This window comes from Sminthopsis crassicaudata, chromosome 3, assembly GCF_048593235.1.
Source record: "Sminthopsis crassicaudata isolate SCR6 chromosome 3, ASM4859323v1, whole genome shotgun sequence".
Classification (NCBI taxonomy): Eukaryota; Metazoa; Chordata; class Mammalia; order Dasyuromorphia; family Dasyuridae; genus Sminthopsis; species Sminthopsis crassicaudata.
In genome coordinates, this window is record NC_133619.1 from 559,881,946 (window position 1) to 559,909,673 (window position 27,728).

At 32.6% G+C, this 27,728-nt stretch overlaps 1 protein-coding gene across 4 annotated transcripts in view; it reads right to left on the reverse strand.

The window, feature by feature from the left end:
- Positions 1 to 27,728, reverse strand: part of GRM5 (glutamate metabotropic receptor 5) — a 696,817-nt gene that overhangs the window by 643,009 nt on the left and 26,080 nt on the right. The window lies entirely within an intron of this gene.

Sequence of the window (27,728 nt, forward strand, 5' to 3'; positions counted from 1 at the left end):
AGTGACAACTTATTCTGAAAACAAGGTTCTTTCTCTGTTACAATCAATCACTAAATCACTTGACTTATTTCATTCTGCATGTTGGTGGGCCAGTGTTCAATATTTGTTTCTCAAATAGAAACATAGGCCACTAAATCATACATAAAGATGCCTCTGGGTGACACATTGTCTTAGAATATTAGTATTCTCTATGTTTTATTGTATTTTATTTAATTTGTTAAATGCTTCCCAATTGCATTTTAATGGGAATTAAAATGCAGTTGTGAGTATTTTCAATACCTATGTTACAGATAATCAGTGGCACTGATCAACCTCTCTTTTAAACTAGTGTAACATAGTTTTGTTAATTACTGCTTTGTACCATAGTTTGAGATTTTGTATTTGTGAGTTCTCTTTCACTACCCTTGTTTTTATTATTACCCTTGAAGTTTTTTACCTTTTGTAACTTTAGATAATTTTTTCTGTGTACAATAATTCCTTGGTAGTTATGGTGTTGAAGAAATAAACTGACTTACTCAATAAAATTATTTTTATTATGGTGTCTTGGTTTGCTCTTGAGCAATTTATGTTTCTCAGATTGTTATGAAGATATTGCTATACAAAATGCAATATTAAGTTTAAATGAGAATAATACCTTTCTCAGAAAATTGAAATAAAGCATAAAAATAATTGTATGCAAGATATATATATGTGTATGTATGCATGTGTATTTTTATTTACATGTGTGTATAACAATAGTTTTCCATCAAATTCAATTTGTTCAACCATTTCTCAATTGATAGGCATCTCCTTCGGTTTCAGGGATTTTTGACCACTACAAATATATATATATACACGGATGTCTTGAAATAATTAAATCTCAACTAGCCATTATTTTCTTTCTCCCCTTGAAACTTGCCCTATTAACCTTCATCTAATTTACATCTCAAATGCAATTAACTGCTACTAGCTGCTTCTTAAATTGAATACCCACCTTTTATTCTCTCTCCATCTCCTCCCTCTCTCCCTCACTCTCTTCTACCCTTTTTCCTCCCTCCCTACCTCCCTTTCTCTGTCTATCTGTCTGTCTCTGTCTTTATGTGTATGTCTGTGTTTGTCTCTGTGTCTCTCTTCCTTCCTCCCTTTCTTCCTTCCTCCTTTCCTCCCTCTCCAAGTTTTGTTTATTGTCTCTATACATCTCTCTCCAATATATTCCATTCATTCTATTCATTTAAATGTGATCTTATGATCTAATAAATTTCTCTGTGTTTAGTCTTCCTCCTTGTACAATGCAATTCCAACTGAAATACTGAATTCATCTTCCTGATACAGTTCTGAAAATATCTTATACCTGTACACAATCCTTCAGAAGATCTCCATTTCCTCTGAGATCAAATACAAACTCTTTAGTCTAGCAGGTAAGATATTCAACAGTCTCACTCTTGCCTTCCTTTCTAATCTTCTTCCTATTGTTATCCATATAATTTATGCCTCAAACATGATGAATTACTACAAGCTGCTCCTTAAATTGAATATGCATCTCTCATTTCCACACATTAACATGCAATCCTCTATGTACAGCATATATTTCCTTCTCAACTCTTTCAGAATCCTTTTCTCCCTTCAAGACTCTGCTCAATTAACACTTCCTTGTGGGAAACCTATTAACCCCACCAACAATCTAGTTATTAAAATTAATTTATGTTGATTTAACATCTGGATTTCCCAACCAAATGAGAAGTTCTTAAGAGAAGAAACCCAAAGTTTTGTTTTGTTTTCCCTTTAATATAAGAAATTACACGTGGCAATATCATCATTCAATATATTGCTCCCTCTAAAGTTTCCATTTCTTAACTGCCAAATCTAATGGCCTTTTCTTAGCCTGCATCTTTCCTGACCTCACTGTAACATTTGAAACTGTTATTTTGGGAGGTAGAGACAGGACTGCAGAGCAAAGGCAGAGACTTGACTCAGTTCTCCCCCAAATTTCATAAAATACCTTTAAATAATGACTATAAGCAAATTTTAGAGAACCAGATGCCTCCAAAATGACAGAATGAGACAACTTTTCAGACGGATACAACTTTGAAGGTCAGGAGGGAAAGTCTATTACATTAGGGTGCAACTGGAGTGCAATCCTTATTCAGGTCTTGCCTCAGAAAATCAGGAGTATACATTAAGTTCTCTGAATCAATGGCAGCAGAGTAAGTTTTGGACCTCTCAGCCCACAGACACCAATGACAGCTTAGGTTGTTAGGAAAGATTTGTTACATTAGGATGGGAAAAGAGCCCCAGAAAATCAGGAGAAGGCCTTGGGAGCCACTGAATTAGCAATGATAATGACAGCAGCAACAGCAGGAAAGGAGCAACTGCAACAGTGGCTGCCTCCAGAACCCCCAAGCAGAAAAAGGGAGTCAAACAGCTGATCAAAAGAGACTACAATAATCTCTTTGCTAGCCCTGAGGGTGGACTTTTGTTTTGCCCCTAATCAGCTCCATGTTGCAGTGTTGGCTCATAGTTCAGAGGAGAAGCACTAGCACACTAGAACTTAGAATCAGAGTAGATCAGCGACTCTCCTCATAATACAAGGGCATAAAAATGCTTGTGGTCATTCACAGAACAGAACACAAGCCAATAGAGTAATAAAGAAATTTCTCCTTGGATCATACACCTTGGAAGAGCTAAAAACTTACAGGTAGAAGAAAAAAATGAAAAATTGTGAAAAGAAATGAGAGTCATGCAAAACAAAATACAGAAAGCTAATAAGAAGGATATATCAAAAAACCAATTGGCCAAATATGAAAGAAGGTAGCAAACTTCACTAAATCAAAAATAAAAAGATCCTAGACATCATCTTTCAAGAAATTATAAAGGAAATCTATCCAGAAGGAAATCTATCTTGTTGTTCTATAACCACAGGGTAAAATAGAAATTGAAGGAATCTACAGATCATCTCCTGAAATATATTCCAAAATGAAAACTCCCAGGTATATAATAGCCAAATTCTAGTACTCCCAAGTCAAGGTAAAAATGTTTCAAGAATCCAGAAGGAAACAATTCAAGCATAGAAGAGTCACCATCAGCATAAGAGGAAGATATGAATTCAAATCTATCCACAGATAGTTAATAATTATGTGATCCTGGGCATATCATTTATTCTCTATTTGACTCAGTTTTTTCAAGTGTAAAAAAAAAAAAGTATTTCTCATTGTTGAAAATAATAGTTTTAAGGTTCATAGTAGTGCCTGATACATAATAGGCACCTAATAAATATTTGTTCCCTTCTAATTATTAATATTAAGCAAGTCACAAAAATAATATTTTTCTCACTGAAAGTCTTTCCCTCTGTCACAAAAGATAACCTTTGCAAAATCCAAATTAAAGAGTTCTTAATTACAGATAATGAAATCCTCTTCATATAACCATTTGGAGATAATGTTTTCCTAATAACAAAGGCTTTCACCATTTAAGAAAATTCTAAATGAGATATATAATCCCTAATATGTCACATAAGGAAAAAATAAATAAGTAACAATTGCCCCAAAATATGCCCAATAGTTGAATGGTCAATCCATAAGATATTCATTGGTTCATACTTCATGAGTAAAGGGAAAATGACTATTAGACTTAGAATTAACACAAGAAATAATCTCACATCTTGAAGGCTTTGCAATACTTTGTTTTACAATTCTTTTCCATGGACTAAAGACATACCTTTGTAAAATTATGATTTTTATTACTACTATATGTCTGAATAGCATCTCACATAGCCAAAAAAATTTAATTGAAAGAGGATGGAAACATAGATGAAATAAGCAATATGCAGAAGTAAAAAGAAATAAAAAATAAGCTAATAAATATAAACAATATTAAATATCATATACACATTTTGAAAAAATGTAAGTTTGCAATTTCATATATATTTTGGTTCCTCCATGACTATAGATTGCTTGTATTTATTCATAAGTTAGTATAAAATTAAAAATTAAAAATGCAAATTAAGATGGAAAGTTATTGAAAGAACAACCCAATGTTTTATAACAGACATTAAAAAAGCAACTAGGTAGCTTAATGCAAAGAATGTTAGACTTTTAATCAGAAGACCTCAATTTAAATCAAGGTAAGCAAGACCTCAGATATTACTTACTATCTGTGAGTCTCTGAGCAAGTTACTTTACCCTGTTTGCCTCACTTTCATCATTTTTAAAATGAATTAGAAATAGAAATATCAAACCACTTCAGGATCTCTGTGCAGAAACCCAAAATGGTGTCATAAAGAGTTTAACATGGATGATTCTGGGAAAATGGAAGAGGAGGCTGGTAAATTTCAGTATCTCCAGATTTTCTCCATAAATAGATCAGGGAGAATATTTTCTAGTGAAAAATCAAGACAACTTGGGGCACAACAAGGGTCCTCCAGATATAATTTGAGAAGAACCAAATAAAGACCAGGAGCTAGGAATTATACTGTGTGAAGTGCAAACACCTCTGGGCAAGCTCCACCAGAAACACCAAGTGAGGAATTCTGGGGCTAGCTGGGTGTGGCTGGAGCCTCAGTAAGAAACACAGAAATTTTCACTTTCTGGATTGTTTGAAGAGTCAAGGCATGAGTCTAGGAAGACAGTGAATCTGGGCTGATTAGGAACACCAGGTCCCACTGTGCTGCAGGGAAATGGCCCTGGGAGAGAAGGAACCAGCACACTCATGCTGCTAGCTGTGGGCACTTGCTGATGGGTAGAGTTCTTCATCTGGCATTCTTGGTCAGGGGGAGAGCTAAGGTGAAGTCAGAGGCACTATCGCCCCAAATGAGGATTAGAGGTGCTTACATGAATATCTCTTTTTATTAAAAAAAAAATTAACCAGGGTTAGCCAAGTGGCACAGTGAATAGAGCACCAGCCCTGAAATCAGGTGGATCTGAGTTCAAATCTGATCTCCTTCACTTAATACTTCCTAACTGTGTGATCCTAGGCAAGTCACTTAACCCCAAATGCCTCAGAAAAAAAAAAAAGAGGAACAAAAATGAATCAGCCAAGAAGAAAGAACTCTACCATAGAAACATATTATGTGAATAGGGAAGACTGAGGAAAGGAGCACTCTGAAGTAAAAACAAACAAACAAATAAATAGATAGATAGATAGATAGATAGATAGATAGATAGATAGATAGATAGATAGATAAATGAATGAATGAAGAAAGAAAGAAAGAAAGAAAAAAATAGATAGATAAATAGATAGATAGATAAACAAACAAACAAATAAATAAATAAGTGAATAAATAAATGAATAGATAGATAAATGAATGAATGAATAGATAGATAGATGAATGAATGAATGAATAGATAAATAAATGAAATGAAATAAAATAAAAAAAAACTTCCACCCCAAAGACTAACATGAAATGACTTCATGCCCAAAAATAACTCACAGAACTTAAAAAGAATTTAAAAATCAAATGAGAGACATTGAGAAAAAACTAAATAACTACCTAACTAAATAAAAACCATCCAAGAAAAACAAGATTGTAAAAAAATAAAAAATAAAGAAATAACCAATTAGAAAATGAGATACAGAATCTCAAAGATGAAAATAACTCTTCAAAAATTAGAATTGGACAAGGGAAAGTAAGTGAAACTATGAGAGACCAAGAAATAACAAAACAGATAATAAAGAATGAAAAAAAAAATAGACTGGAATATGAAACATAAGAAAAACAACAGATCTGAAGAAGAATGCAAGAAGAGAAACTATAAGAATAATTAGATTACCTGAAAGTTGTGACCAAAAGCAACCCTTGACATAATGCTAGAAATAATCCAAGAAAATTGTCCTAGGGTGATAGAACATGAGAGAAAAGTAAAATCCACTGGTCACAACCTCAACAAGATACTAAGTGGAAACACATAAGTACATTATTTCTAATTTTTGAAACCCTCAGATTAAAGAGAAAAATTTGGAAAGAAGCAAAAAAAAAAAAAAATTCAAAAATTCTGGATCTACAATCTAGAATTACATGGGATTTATCAGCAGCCACAATTAAATCTGGCAGGTCCTGGAATTACATCTACTGAAAATCAAAAGAACTAGATCTAAGCTAAAAATATCATATACAAAAAAAGTTTCTATAATACTGAATGAGAAAAAATGGATATTCAATAAATGTGCAGATTTTCAGGACTTTATATCAATCAAAACTGAACTTAATAGAACTTAAAAGCAAATACCAAAGATCGGTTTCAAGATCTCATCATGGAAAAATTGTTTGTATTTTTTACATGGGAAATTTATGGCATATGTTTAAGACTGACATCAACAATACAACAGTTGAAAAGAAAGATTGGGGAAGAGTTTTAGGTAAAAGTAATAATTATGTTGTACAAATGAGATGCAGAGGAAGAATAGAAACAGAGGCAAAAAAGGGGGTAGGAAAGCTTGTAGTTCTGAAAACCTACTCACATCAGAAATAGCTTAAATAGGCAACACTACATATGTATATGTATATATATATATATATATATATATATATACATACATATACATATATAAAAATATATCCTTTTTTAACTATAGCCTGGTTAGGGGTGGAGAGGTTGAAAGGGGAAAAAAGAATAAAGTAAAAAAAAAGTGAGCAGCAGAGAACAAAGAACAATTTACAAGGAAGCAAAGAAAAAATTGACACTGATGAATATCATTTCTTTTAATACACACACACGTGTGTGTATGTATATATATATGTATATATATACGTATATATATATATATGTATATGTATATGTATACTTTCTTGATCTTTATTGTTACATAGTTTCAATCCTTCCCGATGTTCTTCTGGGTACATGACATTATTCTCTTTTGTTTTATTTTGTTTTATATTCCCTTTCTCTTTTTCTTTTTTCTTATTCTATTTTTAAATAAAATAAATTATAAAAAAGATGGACACCATTGAAAAATAATTGAACAACAAAGTTACCATTATTGCTATTGTTGCTAACAAAATCATATAAAAGGAGTAATTTAAATAATGTCAACAGAGCAAGATGTGACCGGAATAGAGTCCATCCTAGTCATAAAATAATGCAAGCAAACCAGAGACTCCATCGTGCAATGTAAAGATCTAGAAAGAACTCCAGCAAGTTGGGTTTATGTAAATACCTGGAAAAGAGTCCCATATAATGAGAAAGTTTGGATGGATTTCAATTGGCACAACTAGAAAGAACCGTTAATTTGATGAAATTATAGATTAAGTTTGGAAGTATAAGTAATTTTCTTTCAATTATTTTGGGGATTTTAGGGCAGTACAGTGGGAAAAATATTTTTTATTATATCCCAATAAGACCATAGATAATTTTAAATAATTCATGTCAGAAATCAGAGTGTAGTCTAAGTCCGTACATCATCCAGTGAATCTCAGTGATTATTAGCAGTCTATCAGTCTGTAAAACAGGTGTAGTCTGAAAGAACTGAAAAAAAACAATTTGTAGCAACAATTTATAAACCAGGACAATCTGCCTCTAGAAGAAATTGCCACCATATGGAAAGTTCTAAGACAAGGCTTTGGAGCATAAAAAGCATTAAATGAGTAAAGGGTAACACAAGGCTTTATTTCTGACTCACTCTCCAATTCTGCAAATCAATCAGGCATAATTTTCTTATTTGCAAAATGGGAATAGTAGTTTCCACCTAACTTGCAAAGAGGTGACAAGAACCAAAGGAACTAATATATATGAAAGCACTTTGAAAAAGTGTAAAGCCTTATGGACATGTAAAGTGTTTTAAGGATTTAAGGAGAGACTGAGATTCTTTTCTTCAGTCAAGAATACCCTTCACTGCCTGTCGATTTCAAGATCTCATAGCTTCTTTTGAATTTTGATTGGCCTGTTTTTTATGATTCTTTTGGGAATATTTCTAGACTTTATAAATTTTGAAAAGCAATAATGACTTCAGACATGCTTTCTAATTCCTCTAAAATTCTGTGATTATTGATGTGAGTTTTCAGGTTGTAAAAAAGAATTCTTAGCTATGTAAATAAGATACCAATATAGCATATTCAGTGATTTTTTTCATCAAGTGACATTAAATTCATAAACTTCCATCCTCTCTTAATCTTTCCCAATGAAGTCACACAAATTTCTAGCTTCATTAGTAATTAAATTCCTCCAGTCCCCAAGGGACTGGAAATTAAGCCAACATGACACATGGCTATGTCTTACTTAGCTTTTCTGTTCCTCAGGCTTAGCAATGACAGCCTCTTGGGAGATCGTTCTTTCTTCTTGAAAATAATTCCCCAAATTTCACAAATTATCTTACCTGAAAGTCTCCACATTGTTTCCTTAACAATGCTTTAAAAAATCTAGACCAGGGCCTTAGTAACTGGTAGACTAACAAGATCATGCATGTGTGGAGATTATATAAACAACAAACAAACTTTTCTCAGTAAAGATTTTCAAAAAGATCATTATGCTACATTTCACAGACATCAATACTGATAACCCTCAGACTAGGAAAACTGTACAATTTTTTTGTATTCCTCTTACTCAATTCCTAGAGATAAGATAGATATTGCTGAACAGAGAGTTAAATAATAATATATAGATATTTGAATTCTTATCTTGTGTCTTTGTTGGATTTCTCATATGGGTTCAGCTTTTCTCTTAAGAACATTGTGACATTGAACAGATCATTTCATCTCTAAGAGCCTTGACTTTCTTTTTCTGTAAAATGGATATAATAAAATTTGACCAACTTAGCTAATAGGAATATCATGATATTAATTTAATATATTTGAGAGGCTTTGTAGATGTGAAATATTACATTAAATTATATACTTTGTAAATTTGTGATTTTATTGAATATCAGCCCAGTTTAGGGCCATTAATTATATGGCATATAGACTAAGTTTGAAAGTATAAATAATTTTCTTCCAATTATTTAGGGGATTTGGGGGCAGTGTAGGGAAAAATTACTGCACAATATTTACAATATGCCATCAACATTCACATTCAATTCAATTTGACAAGCATTTATTAGACATATTAGACAACTCTTAAGTGCCACAGATTACACTGGCTTCATATATAGAAACATAAAATTGTCCTTTTGCTTAAAAATATAATATTCTAGGGTGGAGCCAAGATGGCAGAGAAGCAAAATGCAAATTTCTAACCTCTCTCTTACCCTCAGTACCAACTATTTAATTCAGTCTCAAATATACCGCTTGATTGGTAAAGCCCACGAAGATTAGAAGAGTAACAATTTCCCAGCCGAAGAGAACCTGGAATTTCCCCTCTGTCCTGGGGGGAGAGAAAAAGACCAGCAGCAGATGGAGATAGATTAAAGGCTAGCATATTGTGCAGATCGGGTTGGGGAGGCTTCTGAGATTAGAAAAGCTACAGAGACAGAGGACTCTGGCATAGGCTGATTGCTCTGTTCTTCTTGAAAAAAATTGATCTTAATAAAAGAGATAAGGAAGGAAACTATATCTTGCTAAAGGGTAGCATAGACAATGAAGCCATATCATTACTAAACATATATGCACCAAGTGGTATAGCATCTAAATTCCTAAAGGAGAAGTTAAGAGGGTTGCAAGAAGAAATAGACAACAAAACTACAATAGTGGAAGATCTCAACCTTGCACTCTCAGAATTAGATAAATCAAACCACAAAAAAAAGAAAAAAGAAATTAAAGAGGTAAATAGAATATTAGAAAAATTAAGCATGATAGACCTTTGGAGAAAACTGAATGGTGACAGAAAGGAGTTTATTCTCAGCAGTTCATGGACCTTATACGAAAATTGTCCATATATTAAGACATAAAGATCTCAAAATTAAATGCAGGAAGGCAGAAATAGTAAATGTTTTTGTTTTTTTTTCTCAAATCATAATGCAATAAAAACTACATTCAACAAGAAGTTAGGGGTAAATAGACCAAAAAGTAATTGGAAACTAAATAATCTCATCTTAAAGAATGATTGGGTGAAACAGCAAATTATAGAAACAATTAATAATTTCACCCAAGATAATGACAACAATGAGAAATCTTACCAAAATTTGTGGGATGCAGCTAAAGCAGTAATAAGGGGAAATTTTATATCTTTAGAGGATTACTTGAATAAAATAGAGAAAGAGAAGATCAATGAATTGGGCTTATAACTTTAAAGGCTAGAAAAAGACCAAATTAAAAACTCCCAACCAAATACTAAACTTGAAAGTCTAAAATTAAAGGAGAAATTAATAATATTGAAAGTAAAAAAAAACCTATTGAATTAATAAATAAAACTAAGACTTGGTTTTATGAAAAAAACCAATAAAATAGATAAACCTTTGGTAAATCTGATCAGAAAAAGGAAAGAGGAAAATCAAATTGTTAGTCTTAAAAATGAAAGGGGGGAACTTTCCACCAATGAAGAGGAAATTAGAGCAATAATAAGGAGTTACTTTGCCCAACTTAATGCCAATAAATTTGATAACCTAAGTGAAATGGATGACTTCTTCCAAAAATATAGGCTTCCTAGATTAACAGAGGAGGAAGTAAATTACTTAAATAGTCCCATTTCAGAAAAAGAAATAGAACAAGCTATTAATCAAATCACCCCCAAAAAATCCCCAGGACCAGATGGATTTACATATAAATTCTACCAAACATTTAAAGAACAATTAGCCCCAATGTTATATAAACTATTTGAAAAAATAGGGGAGAGGGGCAGCTAGGTGGAGCAGTGGATAGAGCACCAGCCTTAGGAGGACCCGAGTTCACAGTCCTAGCTGTGTGACCCTAGGCAAGTCACTTAACCCCAGCCTCAGGAAAAAAAAAAAAAAGAAAAGACAAAATAGGGGAAGAAGGAGTCCTACAAAACTCCTTTTATGACACAGACATGGTACTGATACCTAAACCAGATAGGTTGAAAAAGGAGAAAGAAAACCATAGACCAATCTCCTTAATGAATATTGATGCTAAAATCTTAAATAAGATATTAGCAAAAAGACTACAGAAAATCATCCCCAAGATAATACACTATGATCAAATAGGATTTATATTAGGAATGCAGGGCTGGTTTAATATTAGGAAAACTATTAGTATAATTGACCATATTGATAATCAAATCAACAAAAAAAATATGATCATCTCAATAGATGCAGAAAAAGTATTTGATAAAATCCAACATCCATTCCTACTAAAAACACTTGAGAGTAGCAGAATAAATGGACTATTCCTTAAAATATTCAGGAGCATATATTTAAAACCATCAGTAAGCATCTTATGTAATGGGGATAAACTGGAACCTTTCCCAGTAAGATCAGGAGTGCAACAAGGTTGCCCACTATCACTATTACTATTCAATATTGTATTAGAAATGCTAGCCTCGGCAATAAGAGTCCAGAAAGAGATTAAAGGAATTAGAGTAGGTAATGAGGAAACCATACCATCACTCTTTGCAGATAATATGATGATATACTTAGAGAACCCCAGAGATTCTAATAAAAAGTTATTAGAAATAATTCACAACTTTAACAAAGTTGCTGAATACTAAATAAATCCACATAAATCCTCAGAATTTTTATACATCACCAACAAAATCCAACAGCAAGAGATACAAAGAGGAATTCCATTCAAAACAACTGTCGAGTGTATAAAATATTTGGGAATCTATCTACCAAAGAAAAGTCAGGAATTATATGAGCAAAATTATAAAACACTTGTCACAAAAATAAGGTCAGATTTAAATAATTGGAAAGATATTAAGTGCTCTTGGATAGACTGAATGAATATAATAAAGATGACAATACTCTCTAAACTAATCTATTTATTTAGTGCTATGCCAATCAGACTCCCAAGAAACTGTTTTAATGACCTAGAAAAAAATAACAGCAAAATTCATATGGAAGAACAAAAGGTTGAGAATTTCAAGGGAATTAATGAAAAAAAAATCAAATGAAGGTGGCCTAGCTGTACCTGATCTAAAGCTATATTATAAAGCAGCAGTCACCAAAACCATTTGGTATTGGCTAAGAAATAGTCTAGTTGATCACTGGAATAGGTTAGGTTCACAGGACAAAATAGTGTACAACTATAGTAATCTAGTGTTTGACAAACCCAAAGATCCCAACTTTTGGGATAAAAATTCATTATATGACAAAAACTGTTGGGAAAACTGGAAATTAGTATGGCAGAAATTAGATATGGGCCCACACTTAACACCATATACCAAGTTAAAATCAAAATGGATCCATGATTTAGGCATAAAGAATGAGATCATAAATAGATTAGGGGAGCATAGGATAGTTTACCTCTCAGATTTGTGGAGGAGGAAGGGATTTGTGATCAAAGGAGAACTAGAGATCATTATTGATCACAAAATAGAAAACTTTGATTACATCAAATTAAAAAGCTTTGTACAAACAAAACTAATTCAAACAAGATTAGAGAGGAATTAACAAATTGGGAAAGTGTTTTTACAGTTAAATGTTCTGCTAAAAGCCTCATTTCCAAAATATATAGAGAACTGACTCTAATTTATAAGAAATCAAACCATTTTCCAATTGATAAATGGTCAAAGGATATGAAAGACAATTTTCAGATGATGAAATTGAATATTTCCACTCATATGAGTGTTCCAAATCACTATTGATCAGAGAAATGCAAATTAAGACAACTCTGAGATACCTCTACACACCTGTCAGATTGGCTAAGATGACAGGAAAAAATAATGGTGAATGTTGGAGGGGATGTGGGAAAACTGGGACACTGATGCATTATTGGTGGAGTTGTGAAAGAATATAACCATTCTGGAGAGCAATTTGGAACTATGCCCAAAAAATTATCAAACTGTGCATACCCTTTGATCTAGCAGTGCTACTACTAGCTAAAGAAGGGAAAGGGACCTGTATGTGCCATAATGTTTGTGGCAGCCCTTTTTGTAGTGATTAGAAACTGGAGAATGAATGGATGCCCATCAATTAGAGAATGGTTGGATAAATTATGGTATATGAATGTTATGGAATATTATTGCTCTGTAAGAAATGACCAGAAGGATGAATACAGAGAGGCTTGAAGATACTTACATGAATTGATGCTAAGTGAAATGAGCAGAACCAGGAGATCATTATACACTTCAACAACAATACTGTATGAGATGTATTCTGATTGAAGTGGATATCTTCAACATAGAGAAGATCTAATTCAGTTCCAGTTGATCAATGATATACAGAATCAGCTACACCCAGAGAAGGAACACTGGGAATTGAGTATAAACTGTTTGCATTATTGTCTTTCCTCCCAGGTTACTTTTATCTTCTGAATCCAATTCTTACTGTGCAACAAGAAATTCAGTTTTGCACACATATATTGTATCTAGGATATCCTATAACACATTTAACATGAATGGGATTCCCTGTCATATAGGGGAGGGGGTAGAGGGAAGGAGGGGAAAATTCAGAACAGAAGTGAGTACAAGGGATAATGTCATAAAAAAAAAAATTACCCATGCATATGTACTGTAAAAAAAAATATAATTATAAAATTAATATTTAAAAAATAATTAAAATTATAAATTTAAAAAAATTATTTTTAATAAATTAAAATTATATAATATTTGATTGGAGGTAACCAATATGTACACATAAAAATTCATGCAAAATATGTATGATTTCTAAGTGGAAGACTTAAGTATAATTCTAAGGAGAGTTTACTAATAATCAAATAGTGAATATATGGGGATATAACTTAAGGGTTGATATGAATGGTATTAAATTAATCAAAAAGCTCTGAATTAAGATTCCAAATGTTGTGCCCTTTTAATACATCTCTCTTATGATTTCTGTTATTTTTTATTTTTATGTTCCCATAGAGAAATCACGAAGCCATTGATACTCCTTGGCTATTAAGATAAAAGGTAGTTAAGTCTCTTACTAGAGAGGTGACCATGGTATTGGAAATAAAAGGGGAAAAAAATAAGTGTCTGGGGAGATAAAATCATGAATATCTGGTAGTACATTGCATATTGAAGAATGTAGAATGAAGAGTTGTGAATTACTAAGAGAGAGAATCTGCTTAATTCAAAGGGATTTGCTTTGTTTTGCTGATACAGGAAAGTTAAGAAGAGTGGTGCATTTTAAGAGGGAAAATAAAGAGTTATGTTTTGTGTGAGTTGAATGTCTATGGGACATGCAAATGGAGAGGTCCTAGAGGCACATGATGATACTTTTAAGTTCAAAAAAGAAATAAAGGCAACTATGACTTGGATAAGATGATGATCACATTAGGTAGTAAATGGAAGAGCAAAGTTTAAACCTAAAGCCTCTGATTCTAAATACTTTGAAATTTCTATTTATATCTCTGACTTCCATGATAGTATAAAGATGTATTTGTTCTAACACCATCTTTTTATTTCTGTTATGTAAGCAGAGTCTGTGATGCTAAAGTTTGGCCAAATAAGCAACCACATTTATCTATATTCAAAAGAAACCAGATAAGATGGTGTCTTGACATTTTGAGCATTAGGCCACATCTAAAAAACAAACATGTGAATAAAAATTTTACATTATTTCAAATGTATTCTCATATATTCAGATGCTTGTCATTGTATAGAGACCTAGTGGGTCTTATAAGGTGACTTCTCACATTAAGAAAGATTCATGGACATGTCACAGATCATCCATCAGCTACTATCTGTCATCCAGCATGATGGCCAGAAAAAAATGTCAGTCAGTCATATGATGTGTCCCAGATTGCTTTCTTATCTGATTCATCTTCCCTTGAAATATACTGATATTCCACATAATCTTATTTTTAAATCTGTATTGAAGCTGTGTGAACAAAGTTAACTTCCTTTTACCCAGCTAATTTCTTACTGACTTCTTGATATAGAAAATGTCTTGATACAGTAAAATGTTTTATTAATGCCTTTGAAAAGTTTCTTGACTGATATCTTTCTCCTATAATGCAATTCTTCTTCCTTCCAAGTTCTGTCCAAGTTCTGTGGTGATCTGGAGAGCCCAGTACTCAATCCTCCCCATGGACTGACATGTCTGACTCTTAAAGCTCAAAACTTTTTTTCTAAATTCTTGCCTTTTCACCTACAAGGCTACTCTTATATATGTCTTAGCATATAAAAAAAGCAAAATTAAGATGAGAAAGGGATTTCATAAAGACATTCTTCTTTAATATTTAAAATCTGAAAATCAATCAAAAGGCATGTATCAAGTGTCTTCTATGTTCCAGGCATGACAATGAGCTTGGTGTTGGAAATACAAAGGTAAAAACATTAAGAGGCTCTGCCTTCAAAGAACTTACATTCTAATATGGGAAAACAACACATAGAAGAGAGTTGTAGTCAAGGAAAAATGATGGAACAGGGAAGATAGAAGGAAGAATGATGGAAGTGATAAGATGATTGTTTCCTCCTTATCAGGAATGTCAGTAGCAATTTGTTTGCTCTTCTCAGAGTTAGACTTGGAAAGAGTGGCATGGAAATGCAAAAAACATATGCAATGAGCACAAAGGTATTTTATAGAGGCAACACTAATGGGGAAGCAGTAAAGGCCTTATATAAAAGGTAACATCTAAGTGTGAATTTAAAGAAACTAAGTATGTCAGGAGATCATGGTGAGGAGGGAGTAATTTTTAGGTATGGGAAAAATGGGAAAACATCCTGAACAAAAAGACAACTGGCCCCTTTCAAAGTCATTTGGGGCATAGCCCCAAAATTTATACCACTTAGTGTTTATAAAATGTTTAGACAAAATGCTTTGGAATTAACTATATTTTTGTAATTTTTTTCTCAAAAGTACCCTTTGAACAAAAGCATGATTAATTTATCTATTTTACAAATGGGAACAGGGATAAAATGTCTTTCAACAGCTCCTATATCTATTGTAAGAATAAATTATTTTCAGGTATTTATTATGTTATAAGCTAAAAGATTTAAATTTAATTTGCTTGAAAAAATAATAGCTAGTATTTTAATAACAATTTAAGTTCTAAATACTTTATAGGTCATCTCTTTGGTTCCTCACAACTGTAGAAAATAAATTCTATTATTATGCTTATTTTACAAATGAATAAACTGCATTATAGAAAGCTTCATCAACCTATATCAACTCACACAGCTAGTAACACAGGCAAAATGTGAATTGATGATTTCCTGAATCCTAGTTCAACAACACATCCATGGCTCCTTAACAACTCTTGTTTCCCTGGTCTTCTCTAAGCCAAGTGAATACAGAAGCATTGATGTTAAAAATGAAAGGATCTACAACTTCTATTTTTAGGCTGATACCATTTGCTCTTTTTTGACATAAATCTCTAAACAAATTTTTCTTGCCATAACTACAAGTTATATAGAAAATGAAGTATTTGATTAAAATGTGTTGCACATTTTGAGAAATGTTCACTTAGGATTTAATTTGCAAGTGATTAATAAAATCATTGTATTTGGTCAATCCATGTTATATTTTCCAAGCAATGATTTAGTTTTGATTTAGGGTTTATCTTCTGAGTGACAGAAAATAATAATCATTTCATCAAGGGTTGTGGTCAATTTATGCATCTGATAAAATGCTTATGGTCTTCTGTTTCTAATAAAAATAATATATTGTACTTTAATGTTTTATAATTGGCATGTGGTTGCAATGGCTATTTTGTTGTTCAGTCATATCTGACTCTTTGTGACTTCATTTGGGGTTTTCTTGCCAAGGGTACTGAGGTGGTTTGACTTTTTCTTTTACAGATAAGAAAATGGAAGCAGATAGGATTGAATAACTTATCCAGAGTAACAATTCTAGCATGTTTCTGAGACCAAATTTCAATTCATGAAGATGAATCTTCCTGATTTCAAGCTCAGTATTATATCCACAATACCATCTAGCTGCCCATAAAACAATGTAAATTGAAGGGTGGAGCCAAGATGGTAAATTAAAGACAGGAAGCTACTTTTCCAGCTACCTTCAAAAACCACAAGAAACCAAGCTTCTGACAGTCTGAAACCACTAGCCAGCTCAAGATAGACTGGAAAAATGTCAAGAAAGGTCATTCTCACCAGGGTGGAAAAGGTGTTCATTTCAGCTTAGACAGACCCTGGGAAAATCAGTGAGTCTTAATCACAGCAAATCAACAACTAAGACCCTCAGTCCTGGATCAGCAGAGGTGCAAATCAGTGGGGCTACTTCCAATCAAAGCTCAGAGGGCAAACTCTGGGAAATAAGGCTGGTTCCTGAAAAAGAGTAGGCACTGCAAACAGAAGGAGCCCCTGTGCTCAAAGCCAAGGCTTGGAGTTGCACAAGAAGCTTGGAACAGTGCCCCCTTTACCCCAGAGACAAAATTCAACCATAAAAGTAAAAAAGAGAAAATACCAAAAGAAAAGGAAAGAAAATGAGCAAGAAACAGAAAAGAACCATGACCATAGAAACCAAAACAGGTTCATATCAATTTACAAACATAGAACTTCAAGAGAAGAGAAAAGGAGATATATATATATATGCATATATATCTATATGAATAATTATTTTTATTAAAAATTAACCTACATAACTAGATGGGAAATTGATATTCAATTCTTGAGAACTGACATCATATTGACTGAGGATGTTATCATAAATGGACTCTGATTTGATTACATCAAAGTAAAAGACATTAAGCAGTGTGAAAAGGTCTGTACTGGAAAAAGAGGAAAAGGAAAGTATAATGGGACAATTAATTTGTATGAAGAAGTGCAAAACATCTACTACAATTGAGAAAGAAGAGAGGAAAATGAGTATTGTCTGAAGCTCGATTTCATTAATTTTGATTTTAAGAGGGAATAATTTAATCATTCATCTGAATATAAAATTTATCTAACACTATAAAGTAGGAGGAGAAAAAAGAAAGAAAATAGAGATACAGAACAGAGATAGGGCAGAAACACTAGTGGAAAAGATAAGAGAAGGGTAAAAAGAATGATAAGGTAGTGGGTTGGGTGGATTAAAAAAACACTACTAAGAAAAGGGGAGAGGTGATAAGGAAATAAGGTAATGGATGGGGTGAGTAAAAGAAATATAACAAAGAACAGAATGGAATGAGAGAACAAAAGTATGTACAGGGGAGAAATAAGATGGAAGCAAATACAGAGCTGGTAATCATAACTGTGAACGTAAATGGGATAAACCCTCCCATAAAATGGAAGAGAATCACAGAGTAGATTTAAAAAACAGAATCCTACAATATGTTGTTTACAAGCAACACATTTGACACAGAGAGACACATACAGAGTAAAGATTAAAGGCTGGAACAAAATTTATTATGCTTTAGCTAAAGTTAAAAAAAAAAAAAGCAGTAGTAGCAATTCAGATCTCACACTAAAGTAAAAATAAAAAGACATACAAAAAGAGATAAGGAAGGAAATTACATCTTGATAAAGAATTCCACAAATAATGAATCAATAACAATAATAAGTGTGTATACACCAAGTTATGGAGCAGCCAGGTTCCTACAGAAGATATTAAGCCAGTTACAGGAAGAATTAGACAGCAAACTATATTAGTAGAGGACCTCAATCTTCTCCTCTCAGAATCAGACAAATCTAACCACCAAAATAAACAAGAAAGAAATTAGGAAGGTTAACAGAATCATAGAAAAACTTATTAAGATAGACCTCTGGAGAAAAGTGAATGGGACCAGAAAGGAATACCTTTTTGCTTGGCAGTACATGGCAGTACACAAAAACTAACCATGTTTTAGAAAATAAAAACCTCACTATCAAATGTAGACAATCAGAAACAATAAATTCTTTCTTTTCAATCCACAATGCAATAAAAATTTATGTTCAATAAAGGGACAGGGAAAGATAGACTAAAAATCAATTAGAAAGTAAATTATCTTATTCTAGAAACTAATGGGTCAAACAACAAATCACCAAAACAATCTATATTTTCATCTAAGAGAATGACAACAATGAGACAGCATACCAAAACCTATGAGATGCAGCCAAAGCAGAACTTAGGGGAAATTTCATATCTCTAAGTAGCTACATAAATAAAATAGAGAAAGAAGAGATCAATAAATTGAGCATGCAACTAGAAATCTAGAAAAAGAAAAAGAATTTTAAAACCCCCAATAAAATACCAAATTCGAAATTCTGAAACTCAAAGGAGAAATTAATAAAAAAATATAAACTAAGAGTGTTTTTTGTGAAAAAAAAAAATCCCAACAATATAGATAAACCTTTGGTGAATGTAATCAGAAAAAGGAAAGGGAAAAACCAAATCACCAGCATTAAAAATGAAAAGGGTGAACTTATCAGCAATTAAAAAGAAATTATATCAATAATTAGAAGTTATTTTGCCCAATTGTATCACAGGAAGTTTGACAATCTAACTGAAATGGATAAATATACAAAAATATAAATTTCCCAGGTTCACAGAAGAGGAAATAAATTAATTAAATTGTCCCATTTTAGAAAAAAGAAATTTAATGTCATTAGTAACCTCCTTAATAAAGAATTTTAGGGCCAGATGGATTCATAAATGAATTCTACCAAGCATTTAAATAACAATGAATTCCAATACTATGTAAACTTTTGGAAAAACAGGTGAAGGAATACTGCTGAATTCCTTCTATGACACAAATATGGCACTGATACCTAAACCAGGAAGAGGTAAAACAAGAGAAATAAAATTACATATCAATCTCCCTCATGAATATTGATGCAAAAAAATTTAAAACCATATATTATCAAAGAGATTGTCATAGCTTATAAGCAGGATAATGCCTTATGATCAAAGGGAATTTATACCAGGATCGCAGGACTAATTTAATATCAGGAAAACTATTACCATAATTGACCTTATCAATAAAAAAATCAACATAAATTATATGGCAGTCTCAATAGATGCAGAAAAAAAAACTTTTGACAGTTCCTATTCATATTAAAAAATACTAGAAACCATAAGGATAAAAGAAGTGTTTCTTAATAATAAACAGTATCTTTCTAAAAACAACAGCAAACATTATTTTGGCCACTAATGCATTGTTGGTGGAATTGTGAAATGATCTAACCATTCTCGGAGAGTAATCTGGAACTATAACCAAAGAGCAATCAAAATATGCATATCTTTTGACCCAGCAGTGCCACTACTAAGTTTGTGTCCCAAGGAACTCATAAAGAAGGGCAAAGTACCCACATATGCAAAAACACTTTTAGCAGTTCTTTTTGTGGTAGCAAAGAATTGTAAAATAAGTAGATGTCCATCAATTGGGGAATGGCTAAATGTGTTATGGTATATGAAGATAATGGAATTGTTCTGTAAAAAAATAATGAATGCGTTGATTTTAGAAAGGCCTGCAAAGATTCACATGAACTAATGCTTAGGGAAACAAGCAGAACCAGAAGCAATACAGTGTAGACAATAAAAAGAAGAAGGTATGATAATCAGTTATGAAAAATTTGGTTCTTCTCAGTGGTTCAGGGATTCAAAGCAATCACAAAAGACTTTGGAAAGAAAATGCCATCTGTATCCAGGAAAAGAACTAAGGATACTGAATGTAAGTCAAAACATGCTATGTTAACTTTTTTCTATTTCTTTATCATTTCCATAGTTTTTCCCTTTTGCTCTGATTTTTCTCTCCCAACATGATTCATAAAGCAATGTGTTAAAAAAAAAAAAATTAAGAAGGAATAAAAAAAGAAAATACTATTTTAAAATAAATATAAGGAAAGTAAAGCCTGGGGGGGTGTTAAGTAGTACAAGTTTCATAGGTAAAAACCTTAAAGAGAGGATTAGAAGCTAGGTTCTCTTACTCCAGCATCATCTGTGCTCTAAAAATTGTATAATCGTGTCATTATAGCTGGAGAGGACATTAGAGATCTATACATTTGGAAGGGTGAGGGATTTGGAGCCTAATAAGTTAATTTTAAATTCCTTCTCTTACACCACTGACTGGTACTTCATTCCTCTGAGTTTTAGTTTTCCTATTTGTATAACCATTGAGTTGAACTAAACATATTTTCTCTATTTCAAAATCTGTAATCTATGACCTAATCATCTCATTAGAAGAAACATGTCAAGAGAGGTTGTTATTTCACATAGCCAAATAATGGCAGTACACACCCAAAAATCCAGAGCTCCAACATTTTTTTTCTGGGACTAGAGAGTTCTATTGTTGGTTGTGGTTGTTATATGTCCTTCCTTCTCAAAGAGGAACAATGACATCAAGAGGGCAATATTATGTTTTATGTGAGGACAAGCTACCAAAAGTCATTTTCCTCACATTCTCCTCCAGAGTCATCAGAGTCCAGTGGCAAGACAAAAGTCAAGACAATTGGAAATAATCCAGGAGTCTGTAGGTTATCTTGCCCATTATAAATTAATGTCTTTCTTAAATTATATCAATATGAAACACAGAATCTAAGGGTTGAAACAAACCCCAAAGTTCATCCAGTCCAAGCCATCCTGAACAGGAATTCCCTACATAAATAAATTATCTTTAAACTTGTATTTGAATCAGTGTGTCAATCACTGTGCTGAGAAAACAAAAAAGAGGTAAAACAAACAAACAAAAAATGAACCAAACAAACAAAAGCAAAAACAGTTTTGGCCCCTAATCATGACAAATGCAGTATCTCTTTAAGGCAGCCCACTCTCCAAATGGATAGTTATGGTAAGGAATTCTGTTGAGACAGGGCACATTCCCTATAGATTCTAGTTCTTTGAGTTTACTAAATCCTCTAGTCATGGCTAACATTCAGATGTTCAAAGACAGCCCCAATATCCTAAATATTCTATTATCTAAACTATACCTCTCTAGCTTCCTTAACTTATTATGGAATGAGATGATTTTAAGTGTTTTCACCATCCTAGTGTACTCTTTTAAAATTTGCTATCTTGTTTATATTCTTCATTTGATTAAATAAAAATAAAATAAAATAATAATGATATGCTCCAGAATTGAACATAATACTGCAAATTTGTTTTTTTCAGGAAAGATTATTATTGAACTATGATTTTTCTTGTTCATGATCTAGGCATTATATATCTATTAAGGCATCCTAATATTATGTTACATTTTTGGCTACCATGAGATTGCTAAATAATATAGATCCTACAACCCACAAAAACAACAAAGTTTTTTCCCATGTATGCTAATATTGAACCAAATTTCCCTTTTCCTATTCTTCATAAAGTAATTTTAAAATAGTTTGCATTTTCCATATTCTATTTTAACTTATTGGATTGTATCCATAATTCCCAATCCCCATCCCAAATTCATTTCAGATTCTTATATAGCCATACGAAATATTGACTATTATTTTTATAGCTGCATAATCTAGAACTTTGATAAGATTTTCCTCTCTGCATTCATCCAACTCACAGTATTTAAAAAGTAAATATAAATATTGATAGAAAAAGTTACTGTTGTAAATATTAAACAGAATGGATTAAGTACAGAATCCCCACAAAATCCACTAACCAATCACTTTACACTTGTTAAACACCTACTATGAGCCTCCACATTGTCATTGACCCACCAATCACTACTATTTCAATCCAGTCAATGAACTAATTCTCAACCTACTTGATATCTCCTATTACCTATTGCACATCTTTCCATCTTGGCCAGGATATCATGATGAAAGGTTTTACCAAACATTGCTAGAAATTAAGGTGTAGTATGTCTAAATCTTTACCATTTCTCCTGAACACTTGTATGACCTTCCTTGTCGCTGTCTCTTAGAAGATCTAGGAATATATCTATTTGACCTGAAGTAGACCAGAGCACCATCATGTATCTCTGGTGCTTAGGAATAAAATGTCTCCAATTTCTCATTGTTTTAATTTCTGAATGCGTCCTTGAGCAGCTGGTGATTACACCGCAATCCAGTAAGATTGAAGGCTCTTACTGCATGTATTATTTGCTTGATTCTGTAGTAATTTGTAGTTTACTATTCAGTAATTAATACATATGAATTCAGTTCATTGATTTCTGTGAGGTAATAAGAAAGTTATTTATGAATATTAAAAAATTTGCAAAGAATTTGCTTTGTTGGAAAGCATACTCTTTTCATTTTCAGAAGCCTGCGGAATAAATTTCCTCCAAAGGAGCCTAGGAGACCAAGTTCTTCTTTTTTTAATTAATTAATTAATTTTTACAAAAATTTTATGCATAGGTAATTTTCCAGCATTGACAATTGCAAAACCTTTTGTTTCAACTTTTCCCCTTCTTCCCCCCACCCCTTCCCCCAGGTTGACCAATACATGTTAAATATGTTAAAGTATAAATTAAATACAATATATGTATACATGTCCAAGCAGTTATCTTGCTGTACAAAAAGAATCAGACTTTGAAATAATGAACAATTAGGCTGTGAAGGAAATCAAAAATGTAGGCAAACAAAAATACAGGGATTGGGAATACTATGTAGTGGTTCATACTCAACTCCCAGAGTTCTTTTGCTGGGTGTAGCTGGTTCAGTTCATTACTGCTCTATGGGAGCTGATTTGGTTCATCTTATTGTTGGAGAGGGCCTTGTCCATCAGAATTAATCATCATATAGTATTGTTGTTGAAGTATGTAATGATCTCCTGGTCCTGCTCATTTCACTCAGCATCAATTCTTGAAAGGGGGACCAAGTTCTTAACAAAGAAAACAGATAGTCCATCTAGAAAATTGTATTATAATTTTGCTTTTAAATACTGTATCCTCTAGTATTGAGGAATGCTTGCTATATGAATGTTTATTTGACAGTTAATTATGATGTTCCCATTTATATCAATGCTTCGTGTTCAGAGTTTGTCTCTGGGTCACAGTGACATGAATAAAGACATAGACAAATCAAAAGCTATCACATCTGATTATTAAAGATAAATGAAAGTATTATCTCTCATACTCAATTCAGACAAGTGAACATGCTGAAGAAAGTATAGTCTATTAGAAAGATCAAAAAATACTTAGCTTAAGGGAACAAATTAGATGACCTAAAATATTAGCTAACTATTCCATTTCAACATTTAAATTCTAGAATTCTCTTACTCTATTCCTGTTTGTGTCACTTACTTTGTAACCTCACAAAAAATTTCGATGTCTTTGGAACTCATTTTACTGATAGAATGCAGAATATGAGTTGTTAGAAATGGTAAGAACTTTATAAAGGTATATATTTTAACTCATAATTTCACAGGTACAAAAATTGAGGTACAGATGTGAAATAAAATTATAAAATGAAAGCTAGATGGTGAAGTAGATAGAACATTGGCCATGAAGTCAGAAGGACTTGAATTAAAGTCTGGCCTCAGATAGTTAACATTTACTAGGTATGTGACCCCTAGCAAATCAAACCCACTTTGATTCAACAGAAAAATGGAAGTATTTATACATTTGAAACTACTCTCACTTTTTGTAGAAAGTTCACTAGATTTGCAATAAGAGAATAAAGATTCAAATGCAACATCTGTAACTATTATGTGAATTTGAGCAAGTCACTTAATCTTTCTAGGCCAGAATGTTCTCATTTGTAAAATAAGAAGGTTATACTGGAAATTTTCTAAAGTCTTTTCCAGGTCTGCATGTGAGATCTTATGATCCAATGATCATTGGATCCAGGTGTTCTGCATCAACAGAGAAATTTTAAAGATCTGGCAGATGTGACTATGAAGTTACTACCAATTACATTTGAAATGCCACAGAGGATAGAAGAGGTGCTTCAGGAATGAAAAAAAGCAAATGATGTACCAGTTTTCAAAAGGAGGCACAGGAGGAATTCTGTAAGTAATAGATCAGTAAAACTGATTTGTTTCCTGGGGGGAGGAGAAACCTACATTGTATCATTAAAGATATGATTATAAAGGAACAATAAATGGAAACAGATCACAAAGAAGCAGAAGCAAATTGTCAAGAAAATGATTAGCCTTATTAACAAGCTTTCACTATTTTTAGGAGGGAGGGTAGACATAACTAATAACCTGGTAGAAGAAGAATATTGTAAATCAATCTAGCTTTTAGAAAAGCATTTGACAAAGTCTCTTATGCTATTGCTGTAGGCAATATGGCAAAATTTGGACTAGATAATGACACCATAAGGTTAAATTCAGGATTGCTTGAAGAGCCAGACCCAATTGTAATCACAATACTGATCAACAAAATATTAAAATAGCCAAATGTAATCTTCACCTACATTAAAGAGGTAAAGAATATAGAATTAGGGAAGTGATATTCTGCTCTAACCTGCATTGTGAGATAATTTTGGCTTTTAATGTTCTGTTGTTTTGTCATTTCCATTTGTGTCCAACTCTCATGATTCCATCTAGAATTTTCTTTACAAAGATAATAAAGTGATTGCCCATTCTTTTTCTCTAGCTCATTTTATGGATAAGGAAACTAAGGCAAACAGGGTGAAATGACTATCCCAGGGTTACACAGCTATTAAGTAGCTGAGGCTGTATTTGAAATGAGGAAAATTAGTATTCCTGCCTCCAAGTTTCTATCCAATGTTCCATCTGGCTGACTATATTTTTAGGAAAGATTGGGGACTTACTAGAAGATAGTCAAAATTGTGGATTATTCCTTATGAGAATCCATTGAAAGAATTAGTGTTTTTTTTTAATTTGAAAGTGAAAAGACTTAGAATAAGATAATTGGTTTTTTGGTTTGTGAAAGAATGTCATTTGGAGAAAAAAAAAAGACTTGTTTTTATTCCCAAAAGACAGAACAAAAGGTGAGTCAATACTGAGAACATTGGTACCAATGACATAACTTTCTAAGATTAAGAGCTATCGAAAAAGTGGAACGAACTGTTTCCAGATCATAACTGGTTAAGGTAATTAATAGGCTTCCAACTAAGACAAGTAATCATTTGGTAAGTGTACTTTCGAAGAATCTTTCAATCAGGTATCATTCACATTCGATAGCATCTGAAACCCAATGCTAAAATTATATGAAAATATCTCCCTGGGATATAAAAACTACATTATTTTCTGTCATTTTACAGGTAAGAAAAATATGGTTTAGAACGACCAAGAGTGAAGTGACTTGCCCCAAATCATTCAGGCTGTAAGTAACAGAGCTGAAATTCAAACTCAAGCCTTCTGATTCCCATATTGGTAGAAGTGATTAGCACTCTAGCTATCCTATATTCAAAGCCTATACCTTTTTTTTTTAATAATTAGTGCCTTGGAATTTTATTTTGTCTTAATATTGTCCAAACAGAAAAGAAAAACTTGTCTTTATTTCCATGAGTATCAAGTGCAAATGTATGTATGTATGTATGTATATATATATATATATATATATATATAAATCACCTTTTATTGACTCAAAATTTACTAATAGTGCTAGAGGGGAGAAATAGACTAAATGACTAGTTTCTCTTGTAGCCATTTTATCTTAGAAATGCTGAGAATAAAATTCATCATCAGTCTGCAACCTCTCCTTTCCCACAACCACAACCACAACCAGAATAAGCACATAGCTTCCCTGCGAAAAAGAAAAAGAAAGATCTCCTCAAAGAATTAATATTTGGTAAAATCCTTGGGCTTTGCCAGAATACATTTGTCATTGTGCTTGGATAAAATCTTCATTACTCCTTGGATTGATGAATTACTAAGGCCCCAAGTTGATACATAAAGCTGTATCACTTGACACTATGTTCTCTTGCTCTTAAAATTGTGAGTAACGGACTCTGTTGCTCCCTATAATTAGCATCTGAAGGACAGAATTTAGGAGTCTGAAATGAAGATGTGACTAATAACATCCAGGTACAGTGTGTTCTTATCACCAGACCCACAAAAAAGTAAGGTATTCTGTGAGGTCAAGTTGGTGCTGCATTCCTTCTCTTTAATTTATTTTCTTGTGACTGTAATTAATTTCTTCCCTTGGAAACAGAAAAGGTCCAGTTTTGAAGACTAACTAAAAATGAATGTAATTATATGCAAAACATTACCTCTGGAGGGGAATGGAGAGAAGCAGATACATCTTTTTATTGTGATCTCTTTTCTTTTTAAGAAACTTTTCATGTTTATCTTACATGTGTATGTCATTCTTTTTTCAAAGCACCAGTTTAGGAATTCAATAGAGAACTAATGTGGCCTAAGTCAGAAATGAATAATTTTTAATTCTAATCCTAGAATTGCCACTGATATGTTGTGCAGCCTTAACAGGTTGCACTTAAAAGATGTCTAGATGGCCTAAAAAATTTACCATACCAGGAAATCCTCCAAGTGTCACTTCCAACATAATGCCTTTGTTGATTTCATCTTAGTTGCTATAAAAATATTTGTATAATTATATTTCTCCAAAGGAATAAAAGTTCTTTGAATACCTGAATTCTTACATTGTTCTTTCCCTTTCCCAAGCACCTATATTATAACTGTCCCAGGAACAAAATAAGTCCTCAATAAATGCCTCTTATCTTTCTCATCACTATAAAGGACAGCACTATCTTAGTCCCTCAGGTTTAACAACCTAGGAGTCATTCTTGATTCTTATTTCTCATCCTCCACATCCAAATTATTGTCAAGACCTATTTTATCTTTACAACATCCTTCAAATATGTCCTCTCCTCTGAGACCAACACCACTCTAATGTAGGCCCTCATTAGTAAAGATTATTCCCCTGGTGGAACTGCCTGTCTTAAGTCTCTGCTCACTCCAATCCATTCTCCATTCAATCACTAAAGTAATTGTCCTAAAATGCAAGTCTTCACTCAATAAACTCCAGCACTTTTAGGAGCAAATACAAATTGCTCTGTTTGACATTCAAAGATCTTCATAACCTATTGCCCTTCTACCTT